Here is a 17,462-nt window from a genome sequence, read left to right on the forward strand (position 1 = left end):
AGTCCTTTGAATTTAGAACTTTGTCCCAAGTCAACCGAAGTTTTGTCCAAATCGAAATTTTTACTAAACATTCAACAAAATGTTCTACTATTTTCACAGATTCTAGTAGAGGTATACATGGTGAATTCACTATGTGAATATTTTTAGAATGTAGTATTTGATACAATAATTATATAGCCTATTAATCACCCAAATGTAATGATGACAATGACAGTACACAAATAATCTAATGAGGAGATTAATAGTTTCTACTTATTATTAAAACAAAAGCCTCTTTGTTGTAGCGTCTAATGGCCTCATTTGGGACATTGGTGGCTGCCTTGGTGACACAGTTATATGTCATAGAATAACATTCTAGAATGGAACATGGAATGAGGATACGACCACCTCAGCCCCAAAAGCCTTCTGAGCAATGAGGCCAGCCAGAGGCCCAGCCGGTGAGCTGGGTTCCCGCTGCCCTCACTCCAAAATCACCAAAGGCACCTTGTCTCGGCACAGCGACAAGCAGCTGGTGAGCCTCACCACTAGTGAGGGCTCAGAGAAGGAGGACAAGGAGGAGGACAAAGACTGTGGGGTGCGGTTCTATGGTTCTGTGAAGAAGATCAGGTTCCCTATCGATGGCAAAGCCTGGGAGCAGATGTGGCAGCATGTTACCAAGGTCCACCCCAGAGGGGAAGAGATGGTAGATTCCATCAGAAATGCTGCCTTCTTGGCTAAACCTTCATTTCCCCGGGTCCCAAAATACAGGCAGTCCATGACAATCCCAGACTGGCTCCAGGCCATACAAAATTACATGAAGACACTACAATACAACCACACAGGGACACAGTTCTTTAATATCAAGAAAATGGGACCTCTGAGAGGATTAACGGAGTCAGCAAAAGAGATGATCCGAGAATCTTTGCCTATCAAATGCCTGGAGGCAGTCATCCTGGCCATCTATTTAACCAATGGGCAGCCTGCCATTGAGAGGTTCCCCATCAGCTTTAAAACCTATTTCTTAGGAAACTACTTTTACCATGTCGTGCTGGGGATTTACTACAATGGTTATTACGGTTCACTGGGCATGAGCCGAAGGGCTGAGCTGATGGACAAGCCGCTGACATTCCAAACTTTGAGCGATCTTGTCTTTAACTTTGAAGACTCCTATAAGAAATGCCTGCACACAGTCCAGACGGTCAAGATTGGACTGTACATTCCCCACAATCCTTACAGCTTCCAGCCTATTGAGTGGAATCAATTTGTCCTCGATGTCTCCAAGATGCTAAGGGCTGACATCAGGAAGGAGCTGGAGAAGTATGGCAGGGACATGAGGATGAAGATCTTGGAACCTGCAAGTGCCTGTGCTCCAGTCCAATTGAGAAGCCAGGGAAAGTCCCTGTCTCTACAAAGGAGACAATCAAGCCTTCCAAGGAGGATGGGCAGTCAAGACAAATCACCTGCTCTGACTGAGAAGAAGGTGACTGACCTCCGCACTCCAAAAGAAGGCTACCAGATCCACATTTAGCAAAGCCAGGCTAGCAAGGCTTCTATGGTGGTCTTCTCTGCACTTTACCCAGCAGCTTCAGGAAGAACTGCTACTTGTGGAGTTTTGATTTTGAAGAATTTACCTGTAGATAGAATCTGACTTGGTTTTGAAAAGCTTGCTAGGCAGTAGGCATGACTGGGCTAAAATAATGGACAAATCCCTGGGTTGAATGACTCCCTCACTCATGATCTCAAGAACAATGTTGACTGCAGTTTTCTACTTTTCCATTTGTCAACTGTTCCACTTGCTTTGGACATTATGCTTCGCTATAGTAACCATTTATGGTTACATTTATGGAGTTCTTCCCACTTTTTGGTAGCAACTCCACCATTATTACTATCTTCTCCGCAATATCGAGCAAAGATGGGTGGGTTCTTTTTAAGCAGTTAATATTACCTCAACATTTTGGTACCAGATATCCAATATTAATGAGTTTTTTTATATTCAAATAAATAAAAGGAAAATGGAAACATCTTTCAACTCGGTATCAATGGTTGCTGCTTTCTACCAAGTCATCTTGTCATTAAGAAATTTTTGTTTACTATTATTTTCTGTAGCTGACAGGTTGAACAGAAAATGGTATAAATTTTCATGTTAATGAACTATAAATGTTATTTTATATTTTAATGCTCTAGAGTAGTAGGAATAATAAATTTGGTAAAATGGTTACTTCTGGGGAAGGACTGCAGGATAAGAATTGGGATTTCTGTATCAAGGAAATGATTATAATATATAACATGTCATCTTGGATATATGAGTTGTAGTAATCTTCTCTGGGTAGAAGACCCCTGTGAAAATGCATGTGAAATATCTTTTTCATAGAAATTATTCATCACATTCTTCAACACTTATGTATCCTTAAAGAAATTTACAATATTTTGCTAGTGCAAATTTCTTGACTGTATTTATGACTCAGATAATTTGTTATGACTAAAATAATAATGAGTAAAAATACTATTTACTTTCAACTAGATTGAGTCTTGTTGATTAACACCCTTTTTTCTTAGAAAGGAAAGTAACAAAAAGATTTGTATAGGGAAATCACCACAGTGAGGCTTATCTCAATATATCTCTTAGAAATATCCTATTTAATAAGTTTTTTCTAAGGTTATTAATAACTGTAACTAAATTTGTCATATCAGTTGACCCATCTGGAAACAGCTTTGTTTCTTTTCTGCTTCCATTAGTAATCTACAGTGAATATCATATAATTTTATCATTTATTACTCTTAATTGAAAGAATAATCAGTACTACAGAAGCAAGTAATGTAAAGTTCTGATCCATCAATAATGTAATTTACTCATGCCTTCCAGACCTATATAGTCATTTTCCATTATTCAGCGAATTATATTCATGCCTATCTGACCCAAAGATATAGTGAATCTACTTCAAAATGTTGACAGATAGTATCCTCTAGCTAGATGGCTAGTATGACTCATTATATCAAGACATACTTTTCAAAGGGAAAGCTAGAGAAATTTTGTTTCAAAATAGTTTTCCTCCAAAACACTAACTACTACTTCTACAATTGCCATATTTAATATCCCCAATGTTTCTTCATCTACCACAAATATTTCTAAGTATTTTCATTGCTCAAATCTAGTACTACATTTTATATATAAAAAAATTACAAAAGAACTCAAAGTTGAAAATACCATCTTTAGTGGGAGTCTACCAACAGCTACATGAGGAGACTGCAGAGTTGTACAGGTAGTCTTTTGGTGGTAGGAGTTGGGATGAGAGTGATGGTAGACAGTGCTCCTTGAAGGTAGGGTTTAAGATGCCACACCATCTTATTAGGATTAGGTATAATAGAGGCCATGTTGCAGATACCTAATTTTAGTTGGGCTAACAGGAGACAAGGTCTCTTCAGGTAGTTTAATGAGTCAATGGATAGCTTTCAGAAGTTGGTTCTCTAATGTATGTCATGGGAATTGAACTCAGCTCCTCAAACTTTGTGACAAACACCCTTGATTAATGAGCCATTGTGCCAGACCTGAATCTATACTTTTAGTCCATTAGTTAATCTTTGTCTCTAATAGGTGAAGTTATGGCATTTCCTTTTACTATTATTACTGAAATTATGTTGCCATTTTGTATGTATTATTTTAGTTACTTTTCTGATTGATTGGAATACTTCAAGTTTTTATTCTGTCCTGTAAATATTAGGGGTTTGATGGCTTACTATGTTATACATGATGGATTTCTTTGGGGATCTATATTTTCTACCTATTCCTTTCATAAAATGACTGAAAAATTATAAATACACACATCTGTATATATAATGTATGTATGTATGCATGCATGCATGTATGTATATATATATATATATATGTGTGTGTGTGTTTGTGTGTGTGTATGTGTAGGTATGCATGTGTGTATATATGTGGTTTGTGTGTGTGTGTGTGTGTGTGTGTGTGTGTGTGTGTGTATGTGTAACAGTCCACAGAATTTTCAGGTTATATTTAAGTATTTAGAAATATATATATGTATATAGTATATTATATTAGTATATGTTCATATACTAATACAGACACACCTACATACACATATGAGTGTTTCTCTTTGTGTGTGTGGGAATATTTTACTATCTCATTCATGTTTCTGATGCATTATGAATTTCTTGTTATGGATATATATTCTAATTTTTTCAAATTCCTATGTCCCACTGTTTTTGCTGATTTGTTTTATTTTATATGAGTCTTTCCAAACCTCTCTTCATCCATATTCTTGCTGCTCTGTATTTGGGAATTTAACTATATAGTAACACATATAATAATTTGACCATAACTCCAGTTATAAATTGCTGTAAACCAACCAAAAAAAGGAAACAAAAGAATCATAAACAAGCAAACTAAAATGTGTATGTTTCTTATGTCTTACAAACAGTAGTACTAGATCTTACTTGTTGGTGGAACATTAATATTTCAATAAAGTCGGGGGAGATAGGAAAATATGAAAAGGGTCATGGTGAGTAGTACCATGGAAAATATGGTAGGTATTAAAAAAGAAATCCATTTTTATGAAATGCAAGTTAAAATGCAATATATAAACAATTAAAGTACTTTAGTGGAAATAGTAAAATGAACCAAATACAATAGACATTACAACAAAATAGAAAACAGAATTGTCTTAGCTAGCAATCCTTCTCTTTGGTGATAAGGTGACTCTTTCCTCTTGGATTGTGTTTTGTAATACTCTTCAAACTTAATGAGGATAGTGGCCAATTTCAGGAATTCAATCAAGTTAAGTCAGTGTGCTCTTCCAAATGACAGTGACTGACATCCAGTTTCTGTTGATAGTGTGTGGTCTGAGGCCTACCAACTACAGTATCTTTGAAGGGTTAAGGATCCATCTTTTCACATTCAGGGCTCTATGAGCGGGTGTTGGTGGCCTGCTTTATTTGACCCTTTGTCACCGAGATGTCATTTCTGTGGTGTCACTCTTTCAGCAAACTTCACTCAGTAACACTTGTTCACATCCTGTGAATTCTTGTAGTTCCTCCAGGCAATGTCAGGGATACAGTGGTACTTCATCTGTCAAACACCTCCTAGAGTCCAGTGCCACATTTCTGTTTTTCTTTCTCTGGTGTTCACAGTGTTAGCTATGATGTCTTTCTATGCTATTTATCATTTCTCTGGTGGATTTCTTAAAATTCCAGACTGTCTATAAAACTCTCACAGTGCCCATGAGAGTGTTTCCATGGCAGCTGACCTTAACTGATGTGAGCAGCATAGAGTGGCCAGTTGTTAATATGCTGCTCCAATGAAGAAAAATTGTATGTACACTTTTCTTTGGATTTCTTTTTAAAATAAATGCTATTATACAAAACTTGTAAATAAAAAGTATGCACACTAAAATTAGCCAGAACCTAAGTCAGTTTCTATCTTCCTTCTTTAAGGTTTTTCTCCTATAAGGCTAGGATCCCAACATATTTTTTTCACACAGTCACACAAATGTGACTTATAATCTGCCACAATACTTGGAAAATTCATTTAGTTTTGTGATATCTCCTTCTTGAACTTGTAGTCAATCTACTGTTATGAATTTATTGAGCAGATTATAACTGATTTTAATGGTCCTACACACATACACATATACGCAAACACATATACACACATATACACACATATGTATATATATCTTTATATATGTACAGAAACAATTTGGATTCTTAGATTCAATGGAAGCAATTTGATAATGTTTTTAATATGCATCTTTTCTCAGGTGAATAACATGTGCTATTATAAAACTCTTATGTTGGACAACATCAGTGAACTACATTTCTAAGTCAGCATAGGACAAGAAAAGTAAAGGATGGAGTCACTACAATGTGCTGTTTCTGAACAATAGTTTTATGTATTAAGCTTTGACCAATGCATTTCAAAATTATAACATTTTCAATTTACCATGAGTTTATCAGGTTATTCATAGTAAAAAATGTAACATTGTTACTGGTAAGAGTGTCACCTTTTTATATTCCTGGATACTTTTCAAGAATTCTATAAATCTGGATACTTATGCCATAAGAATACAAGTTTCATTATATTTTATAAGTACATAGTTGGAATATTTATAATTAAATCTACTAGAAAATTTAAAATGACATGCTTAGAAGAGTATGTTTGAATCACCCCATTTGAAGACATTCAAAATGTAGGTACTAAATATGAGTCACATAAAGGATGTAACAATGTCATTAATAAATTTGTCCATAAAAACATTATTTATATTATGTTTACAAGTAGCATAAGGGCAACTATGCCACTATTTTGTTCAAACAAAACATTAAAATGTGACTGGCTCTAATTCATCTGTTTTAAGTATACTATGAACTCATTTTTATGCTATCAATTTTGCTGAAGTCAGCGTTGAGTAGTGCATACAAAATACCTTAATTCAAGCTGCTCAGAAGCTCACAGTTTCCTGCTTTTGATATGGTTATCAGTTACATTGTTTAATTTGTTCTCAACACTGGTATTTTCTTTGTAGATTATCTTAGCTTTAATACTTTCATTTGTATTAAAGGTATCTGTGCTAATGGAAACTATAAGATTATTCTCTTATATACTAGGCATTAAATGTTCTATATATTTAAATTTTTCATGGATTCATGTGTGAAAACAGGTTTTAAATGGCATTGTAAACTTTCTACCTTTTTTTCATCAGTTTTTCTCTGAAATTATAGTCTACCAAAGAAGAACAGCATCTTGTTCTGTTTTCCTTAAGTACTACTTGCCATGCAGTATTGCAAAAAACTAATTGTTTTCCTTATTTACACCAGTAAGTAGGTGACATATGTCTTTGGGAACTCACAAAATCTGTAGTCACTGAAGAAAAGAACTCTTGTCTGGTATAATATAATGTGGTTATTTGGTGTGTTTTTATTTATCTCTCACATTTTATCATTGCTTAAATGTATATGAGACAATTTGGCTAGGGAACAACAATAAATATGTGAAGCTTAAAATTGTGATGATAATGGTTACTAGTAAGACTGCCCTTTTAGAACACAGTTTCATCTTTTATAAGCACATGCTTATTATTGTCAAAGATCTATGAGAAAATATCAAAGATGGCACAGAATATAGCACTAATTATCCTACCTTAGTAATTCTAGAAAGGAGCCAGTCATCAGTCATATACTATTGTGATGTGATTATAAGATTAAGGTAGTATTTCCACATGACAAATAATATTTAAGTAGTCTCTATTATAGAGAATAACATTTAGTCATCAAAAGCTAGGGCTTCACATACTGATTCATAGAAAAGAAGGCACACTATTTCTACTAACTGCTATTGTTTTCAATTTGTTGGGAATATCAACAGATATCTTACTTGTTAATGTACTCATTTTCCCATTTTAAAGTATTTTCTACACTTTGATATGATCGATATATGACATCAAATAAAATGAAAGAATGCTCAAAGTTTTTAATTTTTATCTTAGTGGTTGATATGTGAGTTTCAGTTAGTTTGTTCTTAAATTGTATGGTTCTCTAATAGAATAGTAGCACTCAAGCAAAGCAGAATAGCAGCAATGTATATTCTCTGAGACAGAGGTTCAAGCTTTCTTGTCCTGGTGGAAGCACAGCAAATATTATTATGTAATGAGTAGTGTGAAGAGGCTATAGTGGAAACATAAAATGAAAGGAGTGGAGAAATGTAAGATAATATAAAGAAAGAGAAATAAACCATAGCTAGGACTTTATTTTTCACTCTTAGTACAACAGTAAAGAATAATTTTCTTTCCATTTTGAAAATATTACACTAACTGTTGTGTTGATAAATGGCCCTCAGCTCCATGGACTAGAGAAACTACAACAGAATAGGAAAATCATTTACTTGGATAATGTAGTAATTCAGGTGAGATATTATCATACCTTGGGTCAGGATAGGTAGAAGGTAATAAGATAGACTCTATCTATTTAAGATAGACTCTAAATATATTTTAAAGTTGAAGCCAAATGGCTTTTAATGGTACAAGGGATAAAGAGTATCCAGGCATGGGGATACAAACATGAAATTTCCAGAAATTCAAAGGCTGATGAAAAATTGACAGTAAATAGCCTGACCTGCATAGACAGATCTTGTTTAAACACCTAAATATGAATATAGTTGATACAGAATGTATCAAACACAGACAAATTGAAGATAGATGTGAGTTTGGGGGCAACCATTTACTGAAATGTTAAATGATATAGAAAAGCATTTGGAAAGTAAAGATAAACATTTTTTAATATATTAATACTAAGACATTCAAGTATCCAATAGGACATGTTTAAGAAACTAATGTAATGTGTATTATAAGAACATCTGGGTAGAAGCATATATAGAAATTTTCCTTCCTTCCTTCCTTCCTTTCTTCCTCCCTTTCATTCTTTCAATAACTGTCTCCATGTATCTGTCTCTGTCACTATTTCTCTCTATCATTGTCTGTCTCTGTCTCTGTCTCTCTTTCTTTCTCTCCCATTAAATGTCTGGAGAACAGATTTCAATGTTGTGAATCTTTCTCTGTGGATTGCTACTTTACTGGCTAAAACATGTACTCTCACAGAACTTGGAACTGGCCATTTTGTCTCAACTGTTTGGCCAGAAAGACCCATATTTCTCTTTTTTCCTCCTACAAACAAATGGTAGAGTTAAAGGTTATTGTCACCTTTTCTAGATTTTATGTGGATACTAGGCAAACAAACTGAAGATTTTATTAGGCTTGTATAGCTGACATTTTATTCTAAGCCATCTGCCCAGCCTGAAAGACAGATGGAATTTAGAGCTTTAACATTGGAAACAAAAATCTTGATGACAAATTTGCCTTTGGGTGAACAAATGATGCAATTCCATGTCTAATTCCTTTAGGATTTTGGACAATAAAACAAAAATTACACAGAATACCATCAATAGAGTTACATTTAAATATTGACAGTAAAATCAACAAGCATATAGATTTCATGATAAAGAACTGCATACAAATTAATAACAGAATTTGAAGTAATAATATGTTTTATCATAAAGAACCTTGCCATCCATAGAACACAACAGGTATGCTCTGAGGTTGAAGGAATGCTGAAATAATTAAGTTAATTCAGACAAATGATATAATATTTGTATGGAGAAAAGATGTGAGTGAGTCATTATCTTCTTGGGGTATGTAAGAATGGAATGTTGAGATTGACCTGATGGAGACCAAGATCAAATATATTTATAATACTATAAAACTTTAAAAAAAAGGGGGGGTAGGATTCTTCCAATGGACATATATGTTACCAGGAATGATTCTACTCTGTTATACAGAGGTAAATAATGAGTTGATATTATCAGTAAATGTAAGCAGTGTTCTACATTCACCTTTAATACTGTATAAAAGATTATTTTTTGGTCCAGAGAATAAAATGTGTTACTGAGAGCATGCTAAATTTCCTGGAAAGTCATTGACACCTCTATAAAAATGTTACTAAGGCTGCTGTAAAAGCTTCCAGAACTAGTGGAATGCACTGTGAGAAAGTTTATGAGAATACTCAGAGAAGATGGTCCAAGAATGAATCCCAAAAGATGAGGTTTGTAGGATAAAAAACTGTTTGGAAATAATTGTTGAAGAAATATAAAAGAATTCATTGAAGTACTGTAGCAAATTAATTAAAACCATCCATTCCATAGTATTAATAAAAATAGAAAATTGTAATTTAAAAATTTACTGTTGTATTTCATTAAGACTTTTCATGTATTCTATAAAATCCAAAGCACAAATGACTCTGGCCTTTTGACTCAGGCCTAAACTTACACTGTTCTAGTGGTTGTGGTAAAATGTCACAAGTTCAAGGCTAACCATGACAATTTTCTAGAACTCTAATTCAAAAAGATAGTTAAAAAAGTTGTTGTAGAGTCATATCAGTGGTGAAGCATCTTATTTGCATTCATAATGCCACAACTTCAAGCACTACTATATGAACAACAAGAAAATAGTAAGGACTATTATCATTCTAATGTTAAAAATAAAAATATTTGATACTATTTACTGATTATATACTCACTCAATCTTCATTACTTGTAACTATTTGGAGCTGTGATTAGAGTTCAGTATAACCTATGTATTTGAACCAACATAACATTTGTGAGACAGTAGTGTAACTTAAAAAGAAAACTTGTTCAGTGACAAAGTCATGGGGCAGAGTTTAAATAGCAGGTTTCTTCTTTTATAGATCTTTGTGTATGCATGCAAATGTGTGTGTATGTATGTGTGTGAATGTTTGAGACAGGGTGTGCTTGTGTAACAAAGCTCTGATTTTCCTGCTGCATTGAAACTCCTTGTGTAGACCAGGCTGACTTACAACTCACAGAGCTTTACTTGCCTCTGCGTTCAGAACATTGGGAACACCATTGCTTTGTCCTACTTTCTATTTATTGTCCTTTGTATAAACTTCTGTTCAAAATGTGTGCATTCATCATTTGTTGTGTTAATTTATAATCCTTATACGACATTAACAAACAAATACTCAGATTTAATACTATATTTATTATTAGAAAAATTTTACAAATATATGCAATATATTTTGATCACAGCTATCCTTTCTGTAACCTATTGTGCTCCTCTTCCCATACACAGCACATGTCTTCTTCCCACCCTTTTATTTTGTGTCTCATAAGGCAAGGCAATATTTTTCCTTACAAATTTTTTAAAGTGATTGGTTCGGAAATGTTTTCTAGCATCTATCTTGCCATCAGTTTCTGAATAACAGAAAGGATTACTGTTTACTGAATCCTTAACCTTCTTGGGTTGATTTTATGAATTCATTGTGATGCAAAAAAGCTATAGACAATGTTCAAATACAGTCTACAGATTTGGAATTGTATTGATCCAATTATCATTATTATATAGAATTTACGGTTGTGTGATTAATTACATGGCATTGTTCTTTGCGCCATATTTTTGAGACAAACTTATGATAAGTGATTTCATTGGTATCTAACTTCTCTGACTTATTCCCACCCATTTCAAAATGGCTAACGGTTTCTTCATCTAAGCTTGAGAAATATGTAGAAGCATCTGCATTATATTTTTTCAAAGAATTACCTAAAGCCAGAATCAATTTTGAAAGAGGACTGGAAGATTTTTCTATGAGGCTTGGAAGCAAAAGTTTGACTACAAATATATCATTGTTACATAACCTGAAACCTTGAAAACATGGTTATTGATAACTTGGACATTGTTTGCCTTTTACTTGGATTATGACTAAAAACAAAAAGGAGTTTTTGTTCTATCCCTTCTAGAAAAGTTCTGAATGGAGAAGTGTTGGTTTTCTTTTTCTTTTTTGTGTTTTCACAGGACAAACTTTCAATGAAAAAATTAATATTAACTAACTTTATGTCTTTTATATTTAGAGAGCTTGATGAAGAAAATAATCATGATTCTATGAAATGTTGACTTTCAAGTTTCTTTAAAGTGTAAATATGCCAATTAGAAAATTACTTTCATTTACATGTGAAATCAGATCTAGTGATCAAATCTGGAAGTCATATATGTAACATAGTAATTAAAGACTTAGATATTTATATGCTTTCTAACTAGGCATCCATTTTATCTGCACAAATATGTCTCAAACTAAACTCTAATTAGATCACAGTATTTATGTTTTAATCTGTGTTTTTAATTGAACCTTTCACTTCAATAATAGGACTATATAAGAAAAGATAATACAGCAGAAAAGGATGTAAGAAACTAAAGAGTAGTGCTATAAATCTTTACTATTTTGAAATCACACATTTCTTTTTAGAAATGTTTGAAGGAAATATCTCTTTCCTCAGAAAAAATACATTAATCCATTAAAAATACATTAAAAATACATAATCATATTTGTTTACCTGTAAGATTTATACAATATTGGGTTTATAACCTCTTATCAAATTAGTCATCTGTGGATATAGCTTGTAAAGAAGAGAATTACATGCTCACATTTAAATTCAAAAGTATAACAGATTGTTGTAAAAATATTAAAATTTTAAGATCAATTTTGAGATAAATATAAAAGTAACAAAATGTCTCAGATTGCTCTATATTCACATATAAAGAGTAGCTAAGTGAAATAGTATACACATGCATGAAAGGAATTGTTTGGATTGCTGTATAATTGTGGAGACAAGCCTGATTTGACAGCTAATACTTGAACTTGAATTAGCAGGCTAAGCCATAGGGAATGAAAAATATCAAGTGACAAAGAACAGAAAAAGTAGAAGCCTTTGAACAGGATATAGAGTCATATTAACACACATATTAATGTGTATTGACTAAATCCCATATGGACCAAATCCTATATTATATGGTTTCTGGCTATAACCTTGATGATCTCCAAACAGCTCAGCTCTTGCTGGAAAAAAGAAAAAAATCTAACAAGGAACTGCCAGTGCTCTCTACTAATTCATCTCATGGAGAACAAATGCCTTTCTTTTATCAATTCAATTGTGTAGACTAGGTTGCCTTTGATTATCCCATGAATCAGCATTTCATGACGCTGGGGCTCTGATTCTCAGAAAAAGACAGCAACTACCTTTTTTAACAATGCAAATGAATTCTGAGATTGGCCTGCCTTAGTAAGCACAGACAATACACTTAGCTGGTTAAGATCGTGTCCTGAGATAACCAGTATGACCATTCCTGGACCTAAATTTGCTCTGTTCTACGACTGACCTTGAAGTCAGGAATCTGCTTGCCTTTGTATCTGCCTTCCTTTTATCATTGTGACAAGCTAGCTCATAGCGTAGCTGGCTTTGCTCTTTTATATCTGTGAAGCTGTTCACGTAATTCATATTGCCTTCCTATATTTTGCATAGTTGAGAAATTATATATTTTTTGAACTTATATTTTCAGAGTTCCTTCTCAGAGCCTTAAAGGCTATCCTGAAAGTCTCAACGTTTATCTTTCTTGATAAGGACACAGACCAGACATACCCTTACCTTCTTGACCCTTGTTTTCTCTAATTATAATAGAGTCATCAACCTTGGCAAGCAGAACATTCCCTTGTACCACTTCTGCTTTGTCACCCTCCTTCTCACCAATCACTGCCCACCTATTACATCTCACTTACAAGTATATAAGCAATAGATCTGTGCTCTGAAGGTTGCAAAGGACCATGTATTGTATATAGAATAAAACTTGGTCAGACTGTAACCTTTATAGATGCCAATCAATATTCTGGCTCTGTAATGTTTCTCCTGGGAGGATGCTGCAATATTTTCTCTGTCTAATCACACTAGGGCAGTGACACGCCTGTAAAATAGATAGGTGGAGCTAGAGTTAGGAGGAGAGAGGTCAGGAGTACCAGGAGATAGTTTTCATTATGGAGTCAGACAATGAGAACGAGTCAGGCCACATGGTTATAACCAGGCTATGGGTTTTACAAGGTTAAATTAATTGGGTCAAAATACTGTCTTTATTATTTGGTTCTGAAATTATTATATTGGCATCTTGTAAATTGTGACCTTATTATTATATTAATCCATATAAAAAGAAAATATACATATGTGTGTATATGTATGCATATATGTGTATATGAGTTGTGTATATATATATATATATATATATATATCCATATAGATATTAACCTCCAAAGAAGGGAGCTAGAAATAGTAATCAATATAAATGTTTTCAAGGGTATATAAATAATAAATAAATAAATCTAGGTCTTTTATTTCAATACTTGGGAAACAAAGGCAGGGACAGATAGGTTCCTTGTGAGTTTGAAGTCAGCCTAATCTATACAACAAATTCACATCATCCCAGGCTAGACAGAAAAATATTGTCTAAATAAATATTATTAATTATTTTAAATTATTCTAATTGTTTTAAATTATAAAAATGGAGGTGGTATAAGTTAAATTATTATAATGGTATTACACATCCTCTATGAGAGAGGTCAAAATAAAACAGACATAAATAGAAAAGGGCTACTGGAATGAATCAGTCTAAACCTATTTAATAATTTGTGACTGCTGGACAAAGGACATGCTACTTTGGGAAAGAGGCTCTAGGTTTGTGTTAACAAGAAAGAAGAAAGGCTTTGAACTCCTTCCAAAGTAATGAAGATCAGATTTGATAAAGGAAGACCACTGAATATCTTGGCTGCAGACAGGAAGAAAGGAATCAAGAAGACCAAACAGGACAGATAACATGATTTGCTGGCTCCTCTACATAGGAACAGCCCTGAGACTATGACACATAAAAATGTTTCAGGCCAGAACTTCAGCGAAACATAGCAAACTCATTGACTTCAGAGTACTGAAGATTCTTTGTGTCTTCCTTTAATATGCCATAAAATGGACATTTATATCACAATTTGTTTACATGATCAAACTAAATTCTAAAGAAAGACAATTGTTTCTCCATGCCCAAACAAAGATCAGAAAATCATCCTTAATTAATCTGCAACCTGTACATTCCATACAAATGTCTTTATAGAACTATATATTACTTGTGAGGTTTGTACATTGTAGAATGATAGGTCAAGCAATCAGCCCTGGGAAGATGCAACCTCAAGGATGTACAAATGGCTGATCCAGCCTCAGATTAAGTTTTTTCTTGGGAGACTTACTTCCAGAACAGCTTTAGGAAAGGCTGTAAATCCCAGAAGCCTTTGGTTCATATAGACTTTCAGACTGTTCCACTCTGAACTTCAGTTAAAACTTAAACTTTCTCAGAACATAGAGACTAGACAACAATATTACAGCTAGTTATTCTTTCTTCCTTTTTTTAAAGATTAACCAATTTTTATTAGATATTCTTTATTTACATTTCTAATGGTATCCCCTTTCCTAGTTTCCCCTCCAAAAAAAAACCTCCAAAGAAGGGGCTTGCTCCCTAGCCCTACCCCTGCTCACAATCCCAAACTCTCCTGCTTCCTGGCCATGAGACCCACCATGTGTACTTTTTGGTTGGTGGTTTAGACACTGGGAGCTCTGGTGGGTCTGGTTGATTGTTCTTCCTATGGAGCTATAAACATCTTTAGCTCCTTGGGTCTTTTCTCTAGCTCCTTCATTTGGGACTCTGTGCCTAGTCCAAGGAATGGCTGTGAGCCTCTACTTCTGCATTAGTCAGGCACTGGCAGAGCCTCTCAGGAGACAGCTATATCAGGCTCCTGTCAACCAGCACTTGGAGGCATCCACAATAGAGTATGGGTTTGGTGATTGAGTATGGGAAGGATTCCAAGGTCAGGCAGTCTCCTTATTGTCCTTCCTTCAGGCTCTGTTCCATACTTTATCTCTATACTCCTTCCATGGATATTTTATTTCCCCTTCTAAGTAGGATTGAACATTTCACATTTTGGTCTTCCTTCTTCTTGAGTTTCTTGTGGTTTGTGGATTGTACTTTGTATTCCGATCTCCTGAGCTAATATCCACTTATCAGAGAGTTCATACCATGTGCGTTATTTTGTGATTGGGTTATCTCACCCAGGATGATATTCTCCAGATCCATCCATTTCCCCATAAATTTAATAAATTCATTGTTTTTAATTGCTGAGTGGTATATATGGGTCCTTTGGTAGTACTATGGCCAATTTCCAGAGGAACCACCAAACTGATTTCCAGAGTGGTTGTACCAGCTTAAAATTCCACCAGCAATGGAGTGTTCTTCTTTCTCCACAACCTCACCAGCATCTGCTGTTACCTGAGTTTTTTATTCTAGCCATTCTGACTTGTGTGAGGTGGAATCAAAAATGACAACCAACAAATTGGGAAAAAAATCCTTACCAATCCTATATCTCAAGAAATTAGACTCCAGAGAACCAAATAACCCTATTTTAAAAAATGGGGTACAGAGCTAAACAAAGAATTCTCAACTGGGGAATACCAAATTGGGATACCATTAGAAATACTTACTCATCAGGGAAATGAAAATCATGCTCATTCATGACCACATGCCTATGTAATATGGTGAAGTGTCCTTTGGGCTTATGCCCAAGAGAAGCAGAGCTGGTTCTTTGGGTAGATCAATTTTAATATCCCTAAGGAACTATCACACTGATTCCCTTAGTGACTAAAAAAGTTTGCTGACACTTTATCTGTTTATCATATCTATTCTGATAGGTATAAGATAAAATCTCAAAGTTGATTTGATTTGTATTTCCAAGGTGGCTAAGAATGTTATACATTTATTTTTTTTCTTTACCATTTGAATTTTCTCTATTGAGAATTCTTTGTTTAGATGTGAACACATTTTAATTTAGATTATTTTGTTTTTATGTTTAGTTTTTTTCTAAAATTTTTGTGTATTTTTGATGTTATTCTATTTATCAGATGTGGAGCTGGTATACATATTTTCCAGTCTTTAGAATGCTACTTTATCTAAGTGTTGATGTTTTTTGCCATCCAGAGGGCTCACTTATTAATTGTTAGTTTTAGTGTTTATGATAATGGAATTCTGTTCAGAAAGTGTGTTCAAATGAGTTTAAGGCTATTCCAAATTTTTCTTCTATCTGTTTCATTCTATATGATTTTATGTTGAAGTCTTTGATCCATATTCAGTTGAGTTTTGTGCAGGTTTATCAATATAGATCTATATCCATTCTTCTGAATATAGTTATTCAGTTTGCCCAGTACCATTTGTTGAATAATGTCTCTTCTGTTGCAGTGTATATTTCTGGATTTATTTGTTTTTTAGAAAAAAAAAACACAATTTTCCATAAGTGTGTGGACTCATGTCTCAGTCTTCCATTTATTTTCCCCACTGATCAGCACATCTGACATTGAAACAATGCCTTGTCATTTTATGGTAGCTATGAAGTGCAATTTCAGATATGGTAGGCTGATATCTCTAGTAGTGCTTTTGTTATTTAGGATGGTGTTTTTCTGCTATCTTTTCCCTTTGTTGCTTTTCTGTATGTGTTTGTATATGTATCTGTGTTCTGATTTTTGTTTATTGAGTTTGTGTGGGTTTGTATGTGTGCATGCTTATATATGTTTTCAAATAAAGGAGGAAGTTTAACTTAGCATTCTGTGAAGAATTGCACTAGAATTTTGACTGGAATTATATTGAATATGTACATGACTTTTCATAGGATTTGCATTTTAGGTATATTATTGCTACTGATCCATGAGCATAGATATTTCCACTTTCTGATATCTTCTTCAATTTTTTTGTTTGCTTGCTTGTTGCTTGTTTGTTTTTTGCTGTTTTTATCATACACATCTTTTACTTCCTTGGTTAGAATTATGCCTAAGATATCTTATAATTTGGGATATTGTGAAAGGTGGCAATTCTATGATTTATTTCTTAGTCCAACTGTCATATGTATATATGAGGGCTACTAATTTTTGTATGTTAGGTTTTTTTATTATTATATGTTTTCCTTTTTTACAATATCTCCTTTCCCAGTTTCCCCTCAAAAAAAAAGAAGAAGAAGAAAAGAAAAGAAAACAAAAACTAAAACAATCCCCTATTCCC

General features: G+C 33.8%; 1 pseudogene; it reads left to right on the plus strand.

Annotated features, from left to right (window-relative positions):
- Positions 1-411: 411 nt before the first annotated feature.
- Positions 412-1,872, plus strand: LOC116094164 (annotated as a pseudogene).
- Positions 1,873-17,462: the final 15,590 nt, after the last annotated feature.

Source organism: Mastomys coucha, chromosome X, assembly GCF_008632895.1.
Source record: "Mastomys coucha isolate ucsf_1 chromosome X, UCSF_Mcou_1, whole genome shotgun sequence".
Classification (NCBI taxonomy): domain Eukaryota; kingdom Metazoa; phylum Chordata; class Mammalia; order Rodentia; family Muridae; genus Mastomys; species Mastomys coucha.